The sequence below is a fragment of the Phyllobates terribilis genome, unplaced genomic scaffold (assembly GCF_046119375.1).
Source record: "Phyllobates terribilis strain yellow unplaced genomic scaffold, ASM4611937v1 Scaffold_3__8_contigs__length_932513732, whole genome shotgun sequence".
NCBI lineage: Eukaryota > Metazoa > Chordata > Amphibia > Anura > Dendrobatidae > Phyllobates > Phyllobates terribilis.
Window position 1 is genome coordinate 24,197,496 of NW_027362763.1, and position 10,355 is coordinate 24,207,850.

The 10,355-nt window shown below is 53.8% G+C and overlaps 1 long non-coding RNA gene across 2 annotated transcripts in view; it reads right to left on the minus strand.

The window, feature by feature from the left end:
* Positions 1-9,638, minus strand: part of LOC141257894 (uncharacterized) — a 360,681-nt gene extending 351,043 nt beyond the window's left edge. For both annotated transcript variants that reach the window (XR_012318117.1, XR_012318118.1), the window contains exons 1-2: positions 9,305-9,638; positions 7,608-7,681 (exon numbers count right to left, since the gene is read on the minus strand). This is a non-coding gene — a long non-coding RNA (uncharacterized lncRNA). The remainder of the gene's footprint in view (positions 1-7,607; positions 7,682-9,304) is intronic.
* Between the last annotated feature and the right edge of the window lie 717 nt (positions 9,639-10,355).

The following is a 10,355-nucleotide window of genomic DNA, read 5'->3' on the forward strand; positions in this document are numbered from 1 at the left end:
CAGCACTCCCATCATTGTTCTGTCCCAGCACCCCCATCATTGCTCTCTCCCAGCACCACCATCATTGCTCTCTCCCAGCACCACCATCATTGCTCTCTCCCAGCACTCCCGTCATTGCTCTCTCCCAGCACCCCCATCATTGTTCTGTCCCAGCACCCCCATCATTGCTCTCTCCCAGCACCACCATCATTGCTCTCTCCCAGCAAACTCCATCATTGCTCTCGCCCAGCAACCCCCGTCGTTGCTCTCTCCCAGCACCTCCGTCATTGCTCTCTCCCAGCACCCCCGTCATTGTTCTGTCCCAGCACCCCCATCATTGCTCTCTCCCAGCACCACCATCATTGCTCTCTCCCAGCAAACTCCATCATTGCTCTGTCCCAGCACCCCCATCATTGCTCTCTCCCAGCACCCCCATCATTGCTCTCTCCCAGCAAACTCCATCATTGCTCTCGCCCAGCAACCCCCGTCGTTGCTCTCTCCCAGCACCTCCGTCATTGCTCTCTCCCAGCACCCCCGTCATTGTTCTGTCCCAGCACCCCCATCATTGCTCTCTCCCAGCAAACTCCATCATTGCTCTGTCCCAGCACCCCCATCATTGCTCTCTCCCAGCACCACCATCATTGCTCTCTCCCAGCAAACTCCATCATTGCTCTCGCCCAGCAACCCCCATCAATGCTCTCTCCCAGCACTTCCATCAATGCTCTCTCCCAGCACCCCCGTCATTGCTCTCTCCCAGCACCCCCATCATTGCTCTCTCCCAGCACCTCCGTCATTGCTCTGTCCCAACACCCCTATCATTGCTCTCTCCCAGCACTCCCATCAATGCTCTCTCCCAGCACCCCCGTCATTGCTCTCTCCCAGCACCCCCATCATTGCTCTCTCCCAGCACCTCCGTCATTGCTCTCTCCCAGCACTCCATCATTGCTCTCTCCCAGCACCCCCGTCATTGCTCTCTCCCAGCACTTCCATCAATGCTCTCTCCCAGCACCCCCGTCATTGCTCTCTCCCAGCACCCCCGTCATTGCTCTCTCCCAGCACCTCCGTCATTGCTCTCTCCCAGCACCCCCGTCATTGCTCTCTCCCAGCACTTCCATCAATGCTCTCTCCCAGCACCCCCGTCATTGCTCTCTCCCAGCACCCCGTCATTGCTCTCTCCCAGCACTCCCATCAATGCTCTCTCCCAGCACCCATGTCATTGCTCTCTCCCAGCACCCCCGTCATTGCTCTCTCCCAGCACCCCGTCATTGCTCTCTCCCAGCACTCCCATCAATGCTCTCTCCCAGCACCCATGTCATTGCTCTCTCCCAGCACCCCCGTCATTGCTCTCTCACAGCACCCCCGTCATTGCTCTCTCCCAGCACCCCCGTCATTGCTCTCTCCCAGCACTCCCATCAATGCTCTCTCCCAGCACCCCCGTCATTGCTCTCTCCCAGCACCCCGTCATTGCTCTCTCCCAGCACTCCCATCAATGCTCTCTCCCAGCACCCATGTCATTGCTCTCTCCCAGCACCCCCGTCATTGCTCTCTCCCAGCACCCCGTCATTGCTCTCTCCCAGCACTCCCATCAATGCTCTCTCCCAGCACCCATGTCATTGCTCTCTCCCAGCACCCCCGTCATTGCTCTCTCACAGCACCCCCGTCATTGCTCTCTCCCAGCACCCCCGTCATTGCTCTCTCCCAGCACTCCCATCAATGCTCTCTCCCAGCACCTCCGTCATTGCTCTCTCCCAGCACCCCCGTCATTGCTCTCTCCCAGCACTCCCATCAATGCTCTCTCCCAGCACCCCCGTCATTGCTCTCTCCCAGCACCTCCATCATTGCTCTCTCCCAGCACCCCCGTCATTGCTCTCTCCCAGCACTCCCATCAATGCTCTCTCCCAGCACCCCCGTCATTGCTCTCTCCCAGCACTCCCATCAATGCTCTCTCCCAGCACCCCCATCATTGCTCTGTCCCAACACCTTCATCACTGCTCTCTTCCAGCACCCCCGTCATTGATCTCTCCCAGCACCCCCATCATTGTTCTGTCCCAGCACCCCCATCATTGCTCTCTCCCAGCACCACCATCATTGCTCTCTCCCAGCAAACCCCGTTATTGCTCTCACCCAGCAACCCCCGTCATTGCTCTCTCCTAGCACCCCCATCATTGCTCTCTCCCAGCACCCCCATAATTGCTCTTCCCATCCTCATCATTGCTCTCCCCATCCTCACCATCCTCATCATTGCTCTCCTCATCTCCACCATCCTCATCATTGCTCTCCCCATTGCCACCATCCTCATTATTGCTCTCCCCATCGTCACCAGCCCCATCACTGCTGTCCCCATCGCCACCAGTCCCATCACTGCTGTCCCCATCGCCACCAGCCCCATCAATGCTGTCCCCATCGCCACCAGCCACATTACTGCTATCCCCATCGCCACCAGCCCCATCACTGCTCTCCCCATCCCCATCATCCCAAGCATTGCTCTCCCCATAACCTTCATTGCTGTCCCCATCACCACCAGCCCTATCATTGCTCTCCCCATTGCCACCATTGCTCTCCGACACCTCCCCTCATTGCCCTGTTCCTCTCCTCAGTGGTTCAGTCAAAAAAAAAATGAAAACAAAACTTACGTCTCAGCACGCTCTTCTGCAGCATCCTCCTCAGTGCCTGCAACTTTCGCTCTGACACACAGGCCAACGCTGCATGATGACATCATCAAGCATCATCTTCAACCTGTCACTAACAACTGGTGTCTTCCCCTCATGCTTCAAACATGCCTCAATCACACCCATCCTCAAAAAGTCCTCCCTTGACCTATCCTCTGTGTCTAGCTATCGCCCCATATCACTTCTCCCCTATGCCTCAAAACTACTGGAACAAGATGTCCATTCTGAACTGTCCTCCCACCTCTCCTCCTGCTCCCTCTTTGACCGCCTACAATCTGGTTTCCGACCGCACCATTCTACTGAAACTGCACTGACTAAAGTCACAAACGACCTACTAACCGCCAAATCTAAGCGACACTACTCTGTCCTCCTCCTCCTAGACCTGTCATCTGCCTTTGACACAGTGGACCATTCCCTCTTACTACAGACTCTCTCATCTCTCGGCATCACAGACTTGGCCCTATCCTGGATCTCCTCATACCTAACAGACCGGACATTCAGTGTCTACCACTCACACACCACCTCTTCATCTCGCCCCCTATCTGTCGGTGTCCCCCAAGGTTCAGTTCTAGGACCCCTGCTCTTCTCCATCTACACCTTAGGCCTGGGACAGCTCATAGAGTCTCACCGCTTTCAGTATCACCTCTATGCTGATGACACACAGATCTACCTCTCTGGACCCGATATCACCTCCTTATTAACCAAAATCCCACAATGTCTGTCCACCATCTCATCCTTCTTCTCTGCCAGATTTCTAAAACTTAACATGGACAAAACAGAATTCATCATCTTTCCGCCATCTCATTCAACCCTCCCAACTGACCGATCTATCAACGTCAATGGCTGCCCACTCTCCCCAGTCCCTCAAGCTCGCTGCCTTGGGGTAACCCTGGACTCTGATCTCTCCTTCAAACCACATATCCAAGCCCTTTCCACTTCCTGCTGACTCCAACTCAAAAATATCTCCCGGATCCACACATTCCTAAACCATGAATCTGCAAAAACACTAGTGCACGCCCTCATCATCTCCCGCCTTGACTACTGCAACCTCCTGCTCTGTGGCCTCCCCTCTAACACTCTCGCACCCCTCCAATCTATCCTAAACTCTGCTGCTCGACTAATCAACCTGTCCCCCCGCTATTCCCCGGCCTCTCCTCTCTGTCAATCTCTTCACTGGCTCCCCATTGCTCAGAGACTCCAGTTCAAAACCCTAACCATGACATACAAAGCCATTCACAACCTGTCTCCTCCATATATCTCTGACCTAGTCTCCCGTTACATACCTGCACGCAACCTCCGATCCTCACAAGATCTCCTGCTCTACTCCCCTCTTATCTCCTCCTCTCACAACCGTATACAAGATTTCTCCCGTGCTTCCGCCCTACTCTGGAACGCTCTACCCCAACACATCAGACTCTCGCCTACCGTGGAAACCTTCAAAAGGAACCTGAAGACCCACCTCTTCCGACAAGCCTACAACCTGCAGTAACCACCGCTCCACCATACCGCTGCACGACCAGCTCTACCCTCACCTACTGTATCCTCACCCATCCCTCGTAGATTGTGAGCTCTCGCGGGCAGGGTCCTCGCTCCTCCTGTACAAGCCGCTGTCACATTGTGTTCAAGATTATTGTAATTGTTCTTGTATTATACCCCTTTTTCACATGTAAAGCGCCATGGAATAAATGGCGCTATAATAATAAATAATAATAATAATCAAGCAGCACGGGCCTGTGTCAGGGAGGACGTGTCAGGCAGAAAGCAGAGGTGAGGATGGATCCCTGCAGCTCCGCTGCCATTTTCCTGCTCGCTGCGGAGCTGGAGGGATCGCATCGCTCCCTGCCTGCCGCACATGGGAGGGCAATCTGGCCATGGGCCCCCCCACGGAGCCTGGGGCTCTGAGAAGCAGGCCAGATTGTCCTCAATATTAGCTTCCCGGCAAGGGCCCCCCTGCTCCGCCAGGCCCCGGTGCAGTTGCACCGGCTGCACCGGTGGTAGGTCGGCCCCTGGTCCAGACTCACGGCTACTGAGACTGGACTATGTGGAAGACAGGGTGGTGGTGGTGGCAAACTGACTGGAAGCTTTATCTGCTATCCAACCAATAACCTTTTCACACTGCTCTGGCTTCAAGAGTGGTGTTCACACCCTCCTTACTCTTCTGTCCCCTCCAGACTCCACTCTCTTCTCCATCCACACACTACAGACTCCTCTGTCCCCTACACCCCCTCCAGACTCATGTCTTCTCCCTACACACTTGTGTCACCTGCACCCCCTCCAAACCAGAATCCTGTCCTCTCTATCCAGACTCATCTGTCCCTGCTGCCCTCTCCAGACTCTTCTGTCCCCTCCACCACCTCCAGACTCCTCTGTCCCCTCCACATCCTCCAGACTCCTCTGTCCCCTCCACCCCCTCCAGACTCCTCTGTCCCCGCCGCCCCCTCCAAACTCCACTCCCCCCTCCCTGCAGCCCCTCCAGACTCCTCGGACCCCTCCCCCGCTCCAGACTCCTCTGTCCCCTCCACCCCCTCCAGACTCCTCTGTCCCCGTCGCCCCCTCCAAACTCCACTCTCCCCTCCCTGCAGCCCCTCCAGACTCCTCGGACCCCTCCCCCCCTCCAGACTCCTCTGTCCCCTCCACCCCCTCCAGACTCCTCGGACCCCTCCCCCCCTCCAGACTCCACTGTCCCCTTCCTCCACCCCCTCGAGACTCCATTCTCCCCTCCCTCCACCCCCTCCAGACTCCTCTGTACTCTCCACCACCTCCAGACTCCTCTGTACCCTCCTCCTGAACATTGGACAGTGCTGCAGCTATGAATGGAGGATCCAGTGGAACATATGAGGTGCAGGAAAGAGAAGGTGGGCAGTCGGTGTGACCAGCACTGCATAGTATCATACTAAACTGTCCACTTCTGTGCACGTGTTCTTGTCCATGTGGGAATCACCATTCTTGTCCCATTTACTTTCTACAGGAGATGTTTGTAAGTTGTTGGCATGTGCATCTCATACTGTGTGGATCTTTAAAATCTCGAGGGTCTGGACTCCATCATTGTAGGGGGTTTCCTTCACTTTTAGTCCATCCGTGCAGACATTCTGCTTTGTATTGATCGTGGTTCTTTCTACCATTAGGCCACGTGATGTGTATGAGGTGCAGCAGAACCTTATCCCCTTTCATCTCCATGAAGTCATAATGCTCACATTGTTCCCTCCATATAGGACTGTCTTATAGGCATCCACTCCACGATCAAAGCCCTTATCAGTCTCTTTTGATGCTGGTGTTTGTCCTTCATGTACGAGGATGACGCCTCAAAGCCACAGGCGGCCACTACTCCTATCAGAGCCCTCAGCCCATTGTGGGATTTGCTCTCTTATTCCTTGGTGATAATGTTCATTTAGGGGTGTCTCATTAACCATCAGATGAGGCATACGGAGATCCAGCCTCACTTACAACTCAGCCTCTTCTGTTAAACATGTACAGCTCCTTCCAGAGGATGCTCTTATCTCCTCCACCTTGTGACCACTGGGATCTGGTGGATTCTTTCCCTTTCTTCATTTCCATCAAAAGATCAAGCCTCCTCCTCCATCTTCTTCTGAGTGTCATGCATTGGTTCCAGGGGCGGACACAGACTGTAGTGGGCCCCTGTGCAAGAAATTTTGGGGGGCCCCCCCTGCCCTTCATAAGGCAACAAAGTTATGTAAACATAACCCCCCATGTGCATCTCTCACCCCCCCATGTGCAGCTCTCATCCCACCCATGTGCAGCTCTCACCCCCCGTGCATCTCTCATCCCCCCCATGTGCATCTCTCATCCCCCCCATGTGCATCTCTCATCCCCCTCCGTGCATCTCTCATCCCCCCCATGTGCATCTCTCATCCCCCCCCATGTGCATCTCTCATCCCCCCCCATGTGCATCTCTCATCCCCCCCCATGTGCATCTCTCATCCCCCCCCCATGTGCATCTCTCATCCCCCCCATGTGCATCTCTGATTCCCCCCACTCCTAGTTAATTAATTGTATTTAAAAAAAATAAAACTTGTTATACTTACCCCCATGCAATCCCTGCAGAATCCTGGCGCTCGTCCACGTCGCTGCCACCAGGTTCTCCTGACGTTCGGCCATGTGACGGCGCCACATACATAGCCATCAGCTTTTGTTTTGGCCAAAAGATTTTTAAAGCCGCCACCACGATAAGGTAGACTCTTCTGGGCGGGCCCTACTCTAACCTATTAAAATTTTCTTAAAATATCCAATACTCTTTTTAGATATATTTTTATTTAGTTTTCTTTAAGGGAATGTGTCATATACATTTTTTTTTTAAATGACCAATAATACCACATACAGGGAATACCGCCACACCATGACCAGACCACATATTACCACAACATAGTGACCGAATAATACCACACAGAAGGGAGAAAAACTGCCACACCATGACCAGACCACATATTACCACTACATTACTAATATTACCACCACATTACTAATATTACCATAAGTGTCATTATACACGGGAGCTCTATACATGGTATGTATAACGTAAGTGTCCAGGTAATCTAGTGATCACCAGTGAAATTATACACAGGAGCTCTGTATATAGTGTCAGTGTACAGGTAATACAGTGACATTATACACAGGAGCTCTGTATATAGTGTACAGGTAATACAGTGATCATCAGTGACATTATACACAGGAGCTCTGTATATAGTGTCAGTGTAGAGGTAATACAGGGATCACCAGTGACATTATACACAGGAGCTCTGTATATAGTGTCAGTGTACAGGTAATACAGTGATCACCAGTGAAATTATACACAGGAGCTCTGTATATAGTGTCAGTGTACAGGTAATACAGTGATCACCAGTGACATTATACACAGGAGCTCTGTATATAGTGTCAGTGTACAGGTAATACAGTGATCACCAGTGACATTATACACAGTGTACATGTAATAGACTGACTCACCGGTGACGTCTCTAGGTGAAGTCCTTCATCTTCGCTTTTCTCCTTCATCCAGCACAGACCGCCATCACTCGTCTCTGCATAAAATAACACAGTTATCTAGAGCACATTCCCCAACTTCTACATTACGCAGCTGAATACAGACGTGCATCCACCATCAATATATGGTTAGTTATTAGGCAACCTACCATTCCAAATATAAATTGTAATCCACCACTGTGCCCCCATTAACTGTAAATAGGCACTTAATATATAATTTAATTAGAACCTCTACTCTTTCCGCCAATTTGTTACCAGTCACACTCCTGCATCCGCAACGCCCCCTACTCTATACTTCCTGCTCCCCGCATTCAATATTTACATGCACCCCCTGCCCCAATTCATTATATCATGTCCGTGCTCTCCCCACCCCATCATCATTTATCATTTACTCTCCCCCACCCCACATTCGTTATGTGCAGCTCATTATCCCCCTACTCCCAATTCCCCCATGTGCAGCTCTCATCCCCCTCCATGTGCCCCTCTCTCATCCCCCTCCCCCCCACATGTGCCCCTCTCTCATCCCCCTCCCCCCCACATGTGCCCCTCTCTCATCCCCCTCCCCCCCACATGTGCCCCTCTCTCATCCCCCTCCCCCCCACATGTGCCCCTCTCTCATCCCCCTCCCCCCCACATGTGCCCCTCTCTCATCCCCCTCCCCCCCACATGTGCCCCTCTCTCATCCCCCTCCCCCCCACATGTGCCCCTCTCTCATCCCCCTCCCCCACATGTGCCCCTCTCTCATCCCCCTCCCCCACATGTGCCCCTCTCTCATCCCCCTCCACCACATGTGCATCTCCCATCTCCCCCCACACATGTGCATCTCCCATCTCCCCCCACACATGTGCATCTCCCATCTCCCCCCCACACATGTGCATCTCCCATCTCCCCCCCCCACACACATGTGCATCTCCCATCTCCCCCCCCCACACACATGTGCATCTCCCATCTCCCCCCCCCACACACATGTGCATCTCCCATCTCCCCCCCCCACACACATGTGCATCTCCCATCTCCCCCCCCACACACATGTGCATCTCCCATCTCCCCCCCCCCCACACACGTGCATCTCCCATCTCCCCCCCCCCACACACGTGCATCTCCCCCCCCCACACACGTGTGCATCTCCCATCTCCCCCCCCACCACACACATGTGCATCTCCCATCTCCCCCCCCACCACACACATGTGCATCTCCCATCTCCCCCCCCACCACACACATGTGCATCTCCCATCTCCCCCCCACACACATGTGCATCTCCCATCTCCCCCCCCCCACACACATGTGCATCTCCCATCTCCCCCCCCACACACATGTGCATCTCCCATCTCCCCCCCCCCACACACACACGTGCATCTCCCATCTCCCCCCCCCACACACATGTGCATCTCCCATCTCCCCCCCACACACACACATGTGCATCTCCCATCTCCCCCCCCACACACACACACACATGTGCATCTCCCATCTCCCCCCCCCCCACACACACACACATGTGCATCTCCCATCTCCCATCTCCCCCCCCCACACACACACACACATGTGCATCTCCCATCTCCCCCCCCACACACACATACACACACACACACACATGTGCTTCTCCCATCTCTCCACTCCTAGTTAATTGTATTTTAAAAAAAAATAAAACTTGTTATACTTACCCCCATGCGATCCCTGCAGAATCCTGGCGCTCGTCCAAATCGCTGACAGCAGGTTCTCCTGACTTCCGGCCATGTGACGGCACCGTCACATGACCGGAAGTCAGGGGAATCATCAAGGCGCTGCTGCAACAGCGCAGCTCAGCGCTGAAATGTCCCGGACCCGGCGCATAGCATGGGGCCCCGGAGAGAGACGCACAAGAGGGGGGCCCCCGAGGGGGCCCCTACCGGCCGGGCCCCATACTGGAGTCAGGGCAGTCATGCCCTGATGGCGGCCCTGCTGGAGGCTGGAGGGGCCCCCTCTCCCTCGGGGCCCCCGTTCAATGAACCGGCTGCACGGGCGGTAGTTCCGCCCCTGATTGGTTCACTTACTTACCATATAAGTTTATGTAGTGCTCTGCATTTCCCTGTTTGATGTTCTTCACAAACTTTTTCAATTGTGTGATATTCCAGTGGTTGTCCTTGGAGTGTGACTCCCCCGTGGTTCCCTCCATGTCTCCACCACAGAAATACAGGCAACCGCAGGATGTATTCTCCAGCCCAGGTTACCCCAGAGCGTAGAGTCTGTAGCCGGGAATCTAATCCTGGTGACCTAATGACATCCCCTTCTTCTCCAGAGACTCAGAAGTTTCACCTCTCTCCTTGATTGCTCTGAGACTTTTGCTGGTCATTGATTATCACGCCAGAATAAAGAAGACCTTTCACCAGGTCAATTGGGGCCAGTTTTTGCTCTTTTTTTTATTCCCAGTGCACCCCTGAGTAATCCATTTTTTTCCTTTTCCACCATACGATTCCAGAGATATGGGCTTTTTCATTATGTGTGCCCAATTTGTTAATATTTATGGATTTTACAAGAGGACATGTCTCGGAAAAGAGGTAAAGGCCTATCTCCGACTGTCAATTGTACTTGCATCTTTCAGTCAAGGTGACATGCAGCAGCCTAATGAGGAGGGGTAGATTAAGGGTAGTCAGGGCCCTGGGAAGACAGTGACGCGCCCAGGGAATGGGGACGACTCGGTACCCGGGCCTTTGCCTGGTTTGGGGGTGTGGCGGT